We start from the raw sequence: 15,011 nt of genomic DNA on the forward strand, positions 1-15,011 counted from the left end.
TCAAGAGGAAAGATTTTGTTCACACTGTGTTTTAGCCAGTTGTATGTGAGAGGCTACTGTTGATGGACTATTTGGAACAGCTGACATGGAGTCTGATGGGGATTCTCTTGTTTGTTCCAACTATTCTCTCCTCCTTTTTTTGTCCTCTGTGCCGAGGAAAAGATGCAGCTCAGATCTCTGTTGGACAAAACATCTGTTCAGCCTCTGAGGAAATTTAGGCGGAGTGTGAAGTAAAACTTGTGTGTCCATGTCTGTTGTATGTACTGCTTTTTATGCACATAATTGCTTATGAATACAGGTCTGAATATTTAGACCTACTAATGAGAAGAAATGTATGTGGCAATGGATTTCTCCAGAATCGCATACCTCTCCTTAAATGCAGAAGTAAAATTCTCATTTTATAATGTTTTTTTTTTTATAATGTTATAATAGTTTATAATGTTTCCATTCTTTAAAACTGCCACTGAAGTACACTATTATAATCACTAAAATATTTGGATAATGAGTGCATTTATATGCACTGGAGTAGTTATTGCAAGTATAGCCTGACTGAGTTTGGGAGGAAATTGTGTTGTACCAAAGAAAGATAAAAATCCCTGTCATGTGTTTGTGTTTCTGCAGTTCTTTGTAAATTGAGCAGAAGTCTGAGCAGAATTTACCCTTTCTTATTGTACTATGCATAGACAAAGGAGTGAATGGATTTTTTTAACCATTCAACTATTGAGGCACAAACCAATTCTCAAATGACTGAAAACTTCAAAACAAAAAGTTGTATATTTGCACACTGGACCAACTTTCCTATCAACTTGTTAATGCCAATAGTCAAGGTTTTATCAAAAGTTTGTACCAAATCCTTCAATCTTAATTGTTTTTTCTGTGATTATTATGTGAGCTATCTTTATTCTGAGTGAGAGTATTGTTCTGATTAGGCATGTAATATTAGATTTAATGTAAACCTAATATTGCTTTGGATTTTAAGTCCTTTGTGTTTCACATGCAGTATTTTGTGCAGGGCAGGGGTGGATGATATGAGACTGGCGTCGACTGGCCCTCTAGCCTAAACGATATTGGTCCACACTGGAGGTCTTTAGTGATAGAGGTGGTAATAAAATAAAGATGAGACTGGGCCCATGATATTTACAGAAGGACAATGCGATTACGAGAAGACTGTTAGCTCTGCTATGAAGCTCATGGGTTGTGATGAAAAGCAAGGGGATGATATTAAACCTGAACCGTTTTGTAAAAGCCTGCCTTTTGCCATCCGCACCTGCCTGTGAGAGAACCTTGGTGTCATGTAAATAAAGAGAGAAAGGAAGAAGGATGATTGCTTTAGAGAGAGATGGACAGCAAAGGGATGGGGAGGTGGGGGGGTGGGCTAAAAGAAGGCGCGAAAAGGGCTAGAAAATGTGTCAAGGAAATATATAGAGAAGGTAAATGGAATCTTCTGAGAAATGAAGGATGAAGGACAGCATATTGAAACCTGGGAGGGAGAACGTCAGGGCTGAGGTAAGGATGAAAAGTGAGTGGGTGTGAGAATGACAGTCAGAGGCTGAGGCTCCGCTCAGTGTTTGAGTTTGGATGTGGCCAGTCAAACGGCATTCAGCTGCTTTAGATCCGCAGCTCCTATAAAACTGCACTGATTCTATACTTTCAGTACCAACCAAACTGCTTCGACCAAGTGCAGTCTGATCAAAATTACAGACAGTTCTAATAAAAATTCATAAACATGAATGCAATCTTGAATGTGGTTTTGTAATAAAAACATAAAATATAATATTTTTAATATTTCAAAACGCAATATAAAACGGTTTATGTTCTGATAACTTTTCAGAGCTGCAGTGATTTTAGTGCTTCTGTGGCCATACTAGGCATGTTAAACTGAATAGAGAGATGATGAAATATATTAAGAACCAGGAATGACAGTGGCATTATGTTTAATTCCACTGCCCATTTTGCTGCTAAATAGATTAACCCATGTGGTTACAGCTTGTCTTACCTTTTATACAAATTAATAATTCACATTTTCTGTCATTTATACACATGTAATATATGAAATTATTTTCAATTTAACTTTTAACGCGCACCTCCTAAAATATAACCACACGTCAGGGTTACAGCGGCTACAAAGATACTGCGGGGAACTCAAGAGCCGTGATTGGTCAGTCTGGTGTAGATTGTTGGAGACAAAGTGAAGCATGTTGAAAAAAGCCTCAGTTATCTACTCCTTTTCAGTAACACACATCTAGCAAAGTAATTTCCACTGTAAGACTTTTGCTCACCATAATCACCACTCTCTATCACACACTGCATAGATAGTCCTATATTCAGTAATGAAACAAGGCAGATCTTCATTGTTGCTCATATCCCAAAGTAAATGAAAGAATGTAAACACAGTTACGATGATGGATATAATTAAAGCACGATACAGTCTGAGCTCATACAATACATCCGTGTAGTGTTGTGGTGGTGCTATCAACAGGAGAAATCCAACACTGAACTACAAATCAAAACCTACTCCTGTTAATCCTTTGCATCTCTCATAAATCCAGCTTTTGTTGTGGTTTGCTTCCAAAGGGCTTGGTCACACCAGCATTAATATTACTGAAATATGTAACCAAAATCAATTAATTTCAATGGAATCAGCACGATCAGTGGATTCGCTCGTAGAGTGAAGTAAATTAGACACGCTGCGCTGTTGACTGTCTTGACAGTGCTGACCTTTTAGGAAAAGGAGAGAAATGGAGAGTCCAAAATGGAAGAAGCTATCAAATGAGCTGTGTCGCATGATCTAATTTTATGTAACCGTGCTCTGCTGAATAAAAAGCAACTGCAATAAAGCTTTCCTCTTCGTATTCATTTTGGCATTAACAAAGCCACAACCAACAGTAACCACTGCACGACCTGCGAGTAGTTACTACATCACCAAACTAATAGCACCACCTACTTCTTAAGGCCGTGTGAATTACATTTCATTTAGTCATTTTCTGGTGCGAATGACTTCTCAAATGCAGGTGTAAACTAGAAACATCATTTTAGGCTGCATTACATTTAGTAGGCTAGTGGAGCAGAGCCATGATTAACATTATCCGTTACACCTGTGTTTTTCCTGCTATGACAAGTCAAAATGTCTACTTAGAAAAAAGTCATTTGGAAAGCCTCCATTTAGCAACTAATTTGAGTTACAGCAGATGATATAGGCTGTTTACACAGAAGACATTTTGACATGTCACAGTAGAAGCACAGGTGTAAATGATGGCTGGATTCCATTTAGATGATTCAGTTTCAGGGTCCTGGTATTGTGCATGCTGGCCCACTGTCACATCGTCACGGCTTACTGGGACACTTGAATAGAACAGAGCCATCATTTATAGCACCTGTGCTTTTGCTACTATGACATGTCAAAATGTCTGCCGTGAAAAGGGCCTATCAGCCAATCAGGGTCCATTATTGTGACTGTACTTCTACCACAAGTACTTTAAAGTACTCAAATGTATTCAATATATACCTTAACTACACTTATCGACGGTGTTAGTCTTATCTGAACCTTCATGTATTTGAGAACAAAACATGAAAACTGAATAATATGGGACCACTGTTTTGAAGGTTTTCCCTTACAAGTCCTGCCAATTCATAAAAAGTCTAATAGGAAGTGTCCAGGGTCAGTGAAAGTGTCTTGTAATAGTTTGGGGGGCTGTGCACCAGGCCACTTCCAGGGGCTTGAAGGTCACAGCACTCTTCCAGTGTTAAAAGCTATGCGGCCATTTCTGCCCTGCTAATAGAATTAGCAGACCATCTGTTTTCGTGCAGTGTGCCAGCCCGGAACCCCTGCTAATTATGTTATAATATCCCGTTCAACGGCAGTCATCTTTTTAATATTCCCCCAGCAAACACTCTGGGGGCAGGCACCAATAAAAGCAGGTGGCTGGAGACAGAGATGCAGAAACACAAACCCACATGCTCTGTTCTAATGAAATAACACTGCAGCTGAAAGTGTATATCTTACCCGAACTGGGAAATATGTTCAGAGGCTGAGCCATGTTGCCAGGCGACTGCTGCCTGGAATGGCGTGTGTGTCTGTGGTGACAGACAGATGGAGGGAGGAAGGATGTGGTGAAGCCAAGAGGCTGGAATTGCAGTCTCTGTAAGTCTGTGTGTGTGTGTTTGTTTGTTTGGAAGAGATCGTTGTTGTTGTTGCTTGGCTGTCGTCACTGCGACTATGGCAGTGTTTGCAGTGTTGCACTTTAGCACATCAGGGGAGGTGAGCAACACCATTTAATAATCTGGCTGGGTCCTCTCCTCAGTAAAATGCTGTTACCACTCTCTGCACAGCAAATATTGTTTACAACATGTCTACTATTACAGTTTAATTATTGGGATATTCTGGGCTGCCAGCGTGGCCTTTCTTGTTTGCACTGTTGGTGGTTTGTAATCTGACTTTTTCATTTTTTCTTTACAAGGCCTGGCTTTGTTTTGCTGTTGTTTCCTCTGCGTGCCCTTGTGTTTGCAGATTGACCTTGCTCCAGACAAAGTGAGACAGAGTGATTCACCCGAGCGCTCAGTGTGCCTCATTAAATTAGAGTACTGTCAGAGGGGAGTTGAAATAATGCCGCTACGCCCATTGTCTGTCCCTCTTTGTCATCTGAATGAGGCCCGTTATATTTTCCCTCATGTTGCCTCTCCTCTCTCACAGATGTAACTACTGATCCTGTTCACGGGGGACGTCACACTTTCACTCCTCAGTGTGACTCTGCTTATGAATGTCTCAGCAGTCCTCCCAGCTTACCTGACACTCATCTTACAGGTGGATGCTCATGTCATTTTATTATTTCATCATGCAACCATCTGCGTCTGGGAGAGGCTGCTGAGGAGACACAATACACATGTTCAATTAAATTAAGATGTACACAAGATTCAATATTGCACACTTTAACAGATTTGCGACTGGAAATGCACACACACAGAGTACATACAGAGACAAACACTTACAGTATAATCTTACAGCTATGAAAACCAAGAGGGAGGGTTTTACAGGATGCTCAGTGCAAACTAAGAGTGCTTTCTGAAATACTCTCTCCAAAGCAGTACACATACATGGTGATAAAAACAGGGGAAAAAAACAAAGATAGCTAACTATCTCCTTTTTTGTATGTGGCCATATCATCTAATAAACCACAGCCCGTTGTGTTTTATCAAAACTATCTCCACTCCTCCGCTTTTTTTGACCATTCATATTGGTTGGATGAAACTACCTGCTGCAAGTAAATATTAACTTTTGTTCTGTTATTCACATGCAGTCACATCATCATGATATAGGATCAATTCAAAGGAGGATGAATAGCCGTGGCAGCCCTATGATCTACATTTTTTCACATGCACCCTCCTCGCTAACTCTAAATCTTAAGGAATTGCGCTGAGAGGATGGAGGCATTTTATCTCCTCAAACATCCCACTTGTTAAATGTGAACATATTGCCCGCTGATTAACATGTCAGGAAACTGGCCACAGCATGGGCCTTCAGTAGCTCCTCCACAATGACATGACGCTACAAGAAAAGAGAGATAAGGAAAAGAGAAAAGGGAGAATTAATATCCCTTTGAAACTGACAGCGGATGTGCCACATTACTATGCTGCTGCCGTATCTTTGTGTCTGACCAGTTGTGTTGATTGGGATTTCTCCCCTGAGGTAAAAGACCCTCTGACAGGATTCAAGGCTTTAGCCTACCATCAGACGCCTGTCTGTAATTTGTGATTACAGCACAAGCAGAAGGGGTGGCAGGGATTAATTCAATCCAACACACAAATCTGATTCCCCACATTTGCATATTAATGAGAAAAAATGTTGAGTGTTTTTGGCAGGTGGCAAAACAGAAGATTGTTAAAACTTCGAAATTTGGATATTTACTGCTCTTGTGTCTGGCAAGTTGAGGTCAGTGTCTGGTTTTGCATGCATTTGCATATATTTACATCGAAATGATGTGATATACTTGTAGATATTCCAGTGGCTTTGTGTCTTTTTCCCTGCCACTGTCTCCTGTTCACTTATTACAGTTTATACACTGATCACTCATTTGTAAGATTCCTGAGCAGAGTTTGTTTTCAACAGCTATAGAAGCCGAGTGTATGTTTCATAAAAGCTGTTTCAACTGACTCTGGCGAGGGAAACTGAGGAAGTCAACAATTTCTCCACTCATTTGATTACAGCAATTAACCTCAAATTAATGACTGACTAATGACTAAATGATTAATAAAGCTGGTAGTTTAGAATAGTATCGTCTTCTTAGATGCTGGATTAATTGGTGGTCATCTTAGTAAAATTGGTATCTAACTAAAGATTACATTTGCAGCAAAGTCTGCACCTTCTTGAGTGTGGGTTGCATGTAGGATGATATGAAAACATAATAAGACAGATTGTTCATCCCTCAAGCAGACTCATCTTCCTAAAATCCATATGACTAATGGCCTCCTTTATCTGTAGTTTTGTCACTTTAACTGTAAAAAGGGCCCAACAGAAAACATGACTACTGAGCAGTGGTGGAAGATGTATTCATATGATCAAAGTGTTACAATGTTGATACATTAAGTTAAGTGATGATTACACAATAAGTGCTCTGATATACAAAACTTTTGTATATTTTTGAGGTTTCCTGTTATATGTTTTTAATTACTGTAGGGATTATGAAATTCTGGGCCGATACCAATGTTTAAAATAACAATTTGGCTGATAGCAAATGCTGATGCAGATGTTTTTTTGTTGTTGTTTATTTAGTTTTTGTTGTTATTTATTCCCCCATTTGTGCCAGGGAAAGAAATAAATCGTGTTTTCAAGTCATTCATCACTTCATTACACTATCTTTGAATAAGCACAAATTCCATCATATAAATGTATGAAACAACCTTTAATATAACCTTCTTTCACATGAAAAAGATTCTTTTTTCAAAAACAGCCTTTTAACCTAATATACAACTACCTACTCGATGAGAAGAATGTTTTAGTACTTACACAGCCCAACAAAAACATTCTTTTTGTGAAACATAAAATATATATAATTAAATGTAAATGTGTAGCAGGGCTCCATATACTCCATCAGGCTTCAAAACCCCACATCCTCCACAACGGAGAAAGGCTGGTCATCTAATGCGATGAACTCCATCACCTTGTTAGTGAGCCCTTTAGCTTTGGCGCTGTACGTGGGGAATTTTTCCCTTTCTGAAATGCTTTGGTTTTCAAGACCGAGTCTTGACGGTGGTGGTTTGTGCTTTCTTGGTGTCCAGGGCATCTCTCTGTTTTTTATTGGCTTTCAGGTAATCATTGTACACTTCTTCATGTCTGTTTTTCAAATAGGTGATGAGATTTGATGTGTTAAATGTGTTGTAGTACCTCCTCTTGAAATGTCACTGGAACATGTCTTACAAACTGCATGCCGCTGATCTTTCTCCGATCTTACTCCCACACGGCCAACATTTTTCTTTCACTTTTAGTTGAAAACAAACCACACGTGCGCACGGCACCCGTTGCCCTCTTACGTCATGCCAGAGTCGTGTCTAACCAGTGGCTTCTTCTCCGAATCATCAGCTGGGCTAGCTACTGTTGTCTGAGTCTGACCGCAAATAACCAACATAACATTTAGCCAGCTCAAAATGAATGCGACACAACAGATAAACATTGGCCACTGCCATCAGTGAATGTCATCTTGTTTGCCGATAGTCAACAAAGGGAATGTCGGCTGATACCGATGTTTGGCTGATAAATCGGTGCATCCCTAGTTTTAATAAAAATATGCCATTTTACTTGGCCATAGTAAAATGTTTTAACCTATTAAACCGCACTGACCTCCCAGTGGTCCAGTCATTACAGACTCATGCTGTGCAGCCAAACATTGTTCAAACTCACAAAAGTTATTTTAAATTCTAGTGGAGATAACAATGTTTCCAAAGACACCAAATATGTCAGGCTGAATTTTGGAAATTTTTGCATTAAAACATTTAGCTCAGCTTTTAGCATGCCGTGCAAAGAAGCATAACTTCTTAATGTTGTACGCGGTCCAGGTGGTGCTAATTTTAAAACTCAATGTAATGTTAGGTAGTTTAATTTATTGAAATGTATCCTATTTTATGAGTTTATACTGAATGTTTTGTATTTAAAACTGCAAGTACAGCTGTCAGATAAATGTGGAGTATAAAGTACAATATTTCCTGTTGAAATGTAGTGATTTAAAGCACAAAGTTACATACAAAATCTCACATAAGAAACAAGTACTACAAAGTTGTACTATAGATAGACAGACAGACAGACATACAGACAGATATACTTTATTGTCCCCCATGGGGAAATTTGACTCTACATAGACCCGTCAGCATGTACGGACACACAACACCAGCAGACAGAAGACATTAAAAACATTAAAGAGTACACTTTTTTTTTTTAATTAACACAAAAGCAGACAACAACTAATGAAACTCTAAAAATGGCTGTCATGGTGCTAACACTTTGGCCCTGGGAAATGTGTGCAATACTGTGGTATTGTGGTTATCAGCTGTGGTTGTTAGCTCCACAGCACAGTACACACCTCCTACATCGCTTCCTCAACCTGGCTGATTGCTCTACATTCCTTAGGTCTAGATTGCGTGATTTCTTGCAGTTGTGACTAACTGGCTGACTGATGCAAAAAGACCCGTCGTTGCATCCAGAGTGGTTACATTTCTCTGCAGCAGCCTTGAGTAAAGCTGGCTCTCGGTCTCCGTTGTAGTCATATGCGGTTGTGGTTTATGAGCCACGCGGCCAGCCCATTAAACCCGGCGCTCTTTTGTAAAGGTTGTCTGCATCTTAAACGGTGTCATCTTTATTGATGTGTTTCTCTCTCAGCTCCCTCCTCTCATGTACAGAAATATGCGATATGGTCCTGGTTTAAATTCAGTTCTCCAACACGAGCTGTTTATTATGGCAGACAGGCCAGCTATACAGCTATAGTTTTAGAGCAGAAAAAGTGTGTGTGTGTGTGTGTGTGTGTGTGTGGAGGAGTGGTGACTGTACCAGCATGAAATGATACAGCAAATTAATGTCTTCCTTTCATAGATAGCTACACAACCACACACACACACGGAAATACACACAACAGTGGTTCCACATGCCACATCCCGCTTAGCCCTGACAATATAGCAGCTGTAAAAGTGGTCGCCTCTGTGATCGGACGCACAAATCACAGTGGGAGAGATGAGATGGTGCCATCCCGCCGCTCAGAGAGCCGGGGAGGGCCACGGCAGAGGACAAGCTGTCATTCTTCTGCCACGGAAAAAAAGAGAAGTCACTCCTCCTCTGTAGCTTCCCTCTATGCATCAATGTCATTTTTCAGAGGCCCACTTTGCTGTATATGGCCATTCAGCTAGTCTTTATCTGTAAAAACGGCCATCTAGGTTTGCTCCAGCGTACTTATGATGCTAACCTGCCGTTTGGAATCCGCTCTTATTTGGTTTTGTTTCCGCATTATCTTTTACGCTCCTTTCGTGCGGAGTCACCTTTGACATCAATTTCACGTGGTTCATTGTGGGTGGCTTTTCAGAGCTGTGGTGCCAATATAAATGTAATACACTGAGTAATAACTCTGGTTTAAGTATTGATCCTCTGGGATTGCTAGACTGTGTTAAGTACTCCATCTCATCGGCTTCAATCTTTACATGACAGACCGTGTGTGTATGTCTCTGGTTATTTTGTAGTGCTGCTGCTTACTGCACGCTGCTCTGTGCACGATCATGACCACACACACACACATCAAAAGGACTGTGGAGGCGTGGATGAGTAGAGTCAAGGGATATAGAAGCAGACCTGATTAGCACTGTAAGCTCTCGCCTTGCTGTTGAAGTCTGTCCCCTACTGCAATGCCCCCCCCCAGGACTGGTAATGACTGCTAATTGTGGCACAGCAAGGGAGAGATGCTAAAAACTGGATATCACCAGCCATGCCTGGCAACCCCACTGCCTGCCGGCTGGGATGCTGGTGGCCCCTCATCTGTCAGCTCCATCTATCAGGAAGTTGACTCAACTTCTGTGCTTTGGAAAAGTAGCCTGAAAAAAATAATATTTACATCAGTACCATGGTTAAAGGGGCAGTTCACAATAAAACAGTTTACATTGCGCTTTCACAATGGTTTTGGCTGGGAGAAATCGTTCTCACTAAACCAGAAATCAAAGCATCAAGCTTGCATTGACCCTGAAAGTTGTGGACTCACAGAATTATTGTTTGAAAAATTTTTAACAATCAAAATTTGTTTCATTCGACTGTAGGATTTCCAGCTAATATTAACCATCTACAATACGTTCCTATATTGCAGTCAAATTTCCATGGCTGCAAGTAGTTGTTTCATCATTTACCATCTATGATGCAGGATTTGTCACGTGATGACATCATACTATCTGTCTAGCTGCTCCTAAAATGAAAGGGGCACTGCACCAATTTTACACATGGAGTTCAGTTTATCCATCACAAGAAGTACTACTTGACAAGGGGTCTAATGAAAAGACACTATTGAATTATGGGAACTGTAGGATCCAGGTTTTCTGGAGCTTGACCCACACTAGGCACTAAAAGCTCAGGATATCTCGGCCTCTCTTGCTTTGATTTTGACCGTTCTTTTTTTAATCTGTCTCTTGTGAGTCCCTCAACCTTACGAAAGTACAACAATACATCACTGACATAACACTGTAAGGACTGATTACTAAAACTGATCTGTACAGTATTATAAATGAATTATAAAATAATTTTATTCTGTGGACTTTATTCTCAATGTGACATCAAGTGATTTATGACCTTTATTGACCTCTATTGGTGACCAGCAGGAATTGGAACATGGATAGATCTCCTATCATGGTTTACGGCCCCCACCCTCATTCCCTCTAAATTTTGGTCACCTGTTATTGATACAAACAACTAAATGTAATTTTCATATTAGAGATTAAAGCAGGGACATGTCTAATGAAGAAATAATAAATGCCATGATGCAAAATCTAATCATTATTGCTTTTTTCTTTCAGAAGAAAAACATATTGTAGCTCAAAAGTGTTGGGACTCCTTTGCTAACACTGAGAAACTTAAAATACCAAGTAGTTTGAGCCTATCCATAAGCCTCTATGGATATTTGAAGAGCAACTTTTGAATCAATTTTCTATGACAAACAAGTCACAGTAAACTTAGTTTAGAGCCACTTAAAGCAGTAATTCAAGAGTTTCTTGTGTATTTCAAACAAACCACTGATGCTGCTGCCAGAAAGTAAAAATGCATCAATATTTCCAGGAAACCACCACCAGGCACTGAGTATTTAGAACAGCAAATATGGAAACTTTCAAGAGCTGGCTACAGTTTGAATCTACTGTATATTGGATGTGTGCTTTAATCATCACTAAACAGGGGTAAAACACCATTTAAATTATCATTACTGTCAAGAAATATGTAGATTCACGTATTTTGAGATTTTTGTCCACAATAGTTTTTGTCCTAATGTGATGAATGATATGATGGGCAACTCTCTGGGTTTCTTTCAAAGAGCATCATCAATACCCGTTCATTTGTGGTGATATGATTAGTGAGTGAAAGTCCTGTCTTTCTCCACTCTGTCAGGGCTGGAGGTGTAGCGCACAGCCCCGACAACTTCTAGCTCCCTGACATATTTTGATGATGTCTGCAGCCATGATGTGATATGTGACACGATGAGATGAAAAGTAATTTAATTTGCTAAGCACCACATGGTCATGCTGTGTTTGTTTTTAAGATTTCTGAGGTCACTCGGGTGATATTTTTGTTTCACTGGTTGATATTACTTTATTTTTTAACCTTTGACAATCAATTGTTTATGTGCAACATCATGTTCTTTAAAATGTCTTACAGTCAGTGTTGAACCCTTTGTAAAATGAAAGTACTTAAAGAAAAGTGTTAAGCCGCCTGCAACAAACAAACAATCTGGGCTCTTTTTTGTGAAGAAATAGTGATCTCAGTGTCCAGGGACAGCAGATAAAGCGTTTCTAAATTTCAACTCAACAGCGTTTGATGGGCGAGTTGCCCTCTGTGTAAATCCACTGTTGAGCTCTGTCCGTTCTTTAGTCCCAGCACCGCCTCGCCTGCAGAATCTCTTACTCTCACCTTCACAAGTCCTTTTAGTTAGTTTCCTTGTGTTTGGCTCGGAGGAAGCCACAGCTGAGCAGGACAAAAGGAGGACATAGCTGTGACAGACAAGCAGGGATATATATTTTCTATATCCTTGGGCATCTTCGCTGCATTTTCCTGAAGTGTCAATTATAATGCCAGTGGATGAGCGATCAGAAGCCTGTATGCAATGGCGTGATAAATTTCTTTTGCCAGCTCTGTGGCGTATTTCACTTGGAATGGGATTTGGCAGAGGGGAGAAAGTAATGTTCAGATGAAGTGCCTGACCTGTTTCTTTGTCCTGTGTTAGCTCCCCCATATCGCTCCATCTCTCATTTCGGCAAGGAAATTTCCCTCTTGTTTCAAACCCAATTTTTCCAAAACTCCCTGCGTCAGCAGCAGCCCCTGCATCCACCCAGTCGAAAGCACAGTGTCCAATTAAACTCTCATATGCATGCAGAAAAGAATCATTCTTTCTCTTTCTCTCCCTCACTCCTTCACCCACTCAATCCATCATTAATATTATTTCCTCCCGTTCTCAATTACCTTTCTCTTTCTCAATTACCCTGCCTTGTTAGAAAAACGGACATGCCTGAGCACAATATGAAATACTAATTAAAACCAAAATGCGGAACACAAATTTAGATCTCACATCAGCACTTTTTTTTCCTCTTTTCACCGTTTTTTTTCCAAGCGTCTGCTACTTGCCCCCTGCCTCCTCTCTGTCTCCCTGCAGCAGATGGCTTTGGTCAGAGGTGGACAGGTAACAGACGACCCTGTAACTCCCCCCAGGGCACCTGAGCTCTGCCCTGCCTCGCCTGTCCCCCTTCGTCCCCCTTGTCCCGCCACCAATCTCCTCCACACCTCTCGCCTAGCCCTTTGAACACCTCCAGCCCTTTCTGCCCCTCCATCAGCCCCAGTACACTACCCTCCAAACCTTCCCCGCTCTTCTGTGTCCTCCTCCCCTCCCTATTCTCTCCTCCGGGCTGTATCTGGTGGGCCAGCTCCCTCCCTCGTCACCCCAGTGGTGCAGGCCTTCTGGACGGAGCAGATGGTAAGAGAGGGCCAGGAGGAGACGTCCTCTAACCTGGGAGCCCTGCCAGACCTGACCTACAGGGAATGCCTGATGCCTGCCTAATAGACCTGGACTGGGCTTGCAAGAAATCATCTCACTCCGTGTGTGTGTGTGTGTGTGTGTGTACGTGAGTGTGCATATGGCAATGTGTGTTTTTCATGAAGCCAACATTAGTGTGTTTTTGCTGTTGCAATTAACTGTGTGTTATTGGAATGTGTGTTATTTAAACCTCAGAGTTTGCATATTTGGCTGTAAGAATCACTGATCAACCCTAGATAGTCCAAAAGACTTGAGTCTTGAGTCCAAAACAGTGATTCCCACCCAGGGATACTTGTACCCCGGGGGGGGTACAGTACAGTACTCGTACCCCCCCGTAAATACAGTACAAGTACTGTACTTAAGTACAATTATAGTATTTCCATTTTCTACTTCTTCTCCACTACATTTCAGAGGAAAATATTGTAGTTTTTACTCCACCACAGTTATTTGACAGCTTTAGTTACTGGTCAATTTGCAGATTCAGATTATTAATACAGAATATAATCAACAAATAAATTGATGATGTATTATTATCAGTCAAGATAAGACTTTATTGATCCCTGGGGGGAAATTCACAAGCTACCCAGCAGAATATAGGGCCATTAAATTAGCCCCACCTTTACCAGCTGCAACATTACTGTCATGTACATGTTAATGCATCAATAATTATCATCTAATATTATATACATTATTCTGAAATGGGCCATTCTGCATAATGAGTACTTTTACTTTTGGTACTTATATTTAAGTATATTTTAATGCTCATACTTTTGTACTTTTACAACATTTTGAATGCATGACTTTTACTTGTAACAGTATTTCTACACTGTGGTATTGCTACTTTTACTTAACTTAAGGATCTGAGTACTTCTTTCACCACTGCCCAGCAGGTTTGTGAAAAGTTGTTAGTCGTTTAACTAATTTGAAAAAAATATGAAGCATGATTTAGTCACACAAATGTCCACATAATTATACATAGAATGACAATAAATACACAAATGGCAGAGGACACACCTCTCACCAATTTAAATCAGTTGTAACACCTTAAGACCAATTGAAGGTGCTGGATAAATATATCACTTTATCTCGTATAAACAAATATTCTAACAATATCTAGCTTTATGAAAACCCCCGACTTTAAAATCAATTAAACTGAACATATTTCTAACATCATGTGTTTTTACTGTAAAGTGACTTATTAAAAGCTGAGAGGTTTTAATTTGAAAATTTAAAATTATGGTGTTAGGCCCTTTCTTTGTGTGTGTGTGTGTGTGTGTGTGTGTGTGTGTGTGTGTGTGTATTGGATTGCAGTTGCACGTAATTAGAAAATATCTAAACTGTTTCTATGGTAACATGCGCATCTCTGAACTGAGGTTGAAGATACACAGTGCTGCTCCAATTGCTGACTGCTGACTGGTGGTGTTTTGATGTTTAATAGGTGTAGTGAGTCTGTCGAGTTCAGAGACTAACTTTGAACTCAAAACTCATGCAAGTACATATTTTGTTTTTGGATGTTTTGTAAGACACAAACCCAATCTACATGTGTAGGTGAGTTTGATCCCTGTAAGTGCACAATATGATGGATGTGTTGGATTGAGAAATATATTGAGTTGAAAATACGTGTCCCAGAGGAGAGGTGTTTTCTACTGTAGCTGGCGGAGAATAAATGTCTCTATCAAATCTACCTCGGAGAGTTTTCCAATCCTGATAAGCCTTACATCTGTCTGTCTGCTCTCTAATACACAGACGCTGTGGTTTCAGGGCACC

The 15,011-nt window shown here is 40.3% G+C and overlaps 1 protein-coding gene across 2 annotated transcripts in view; it reads left to right on the forward strand.

Moving 5' to 3' along the window:
* Positions 1 to 15,011, forward strand: part of LOC122868874 (speckle type BTB/POZ protein) — a 157,154-nt gene that overhangs the window by 103,753 nt on the left and 38,390 nt on the right. The window contains exon 12 of one of the 2 annotated variants that reach the window (XR_006376197.1): positions 1 to 248. This exon is cut by the window's left edge and continues 2,020 nt beyond it. The exons of the other annotated variant lie outside the window; for it this stretch is intronic. The gene's annotated coding sequence lies outside the window, so the exon portion shown is untranslated. Of the gene's footprint in view, positions 249 to 15,011 lie in introns of those variants that run through there. 2 annotated transcript variants of the gene reach the window in all.

Source organism: Siniperca chuatsi, linkage group LG21 (assembly GCF_020085105.1).
Source record: "Siniperca chuatsi isolate FFG_IHB_CAS linkage group LG21, ASM2008510v1, whole genome shotgun sequence".
Lineage (NCBI taxonomy): Eukaryota > Metazoa > Chordata > Actinopteri > Centrarchiformes > Sinipercidae > Siniperca > Siniperca chuatsi.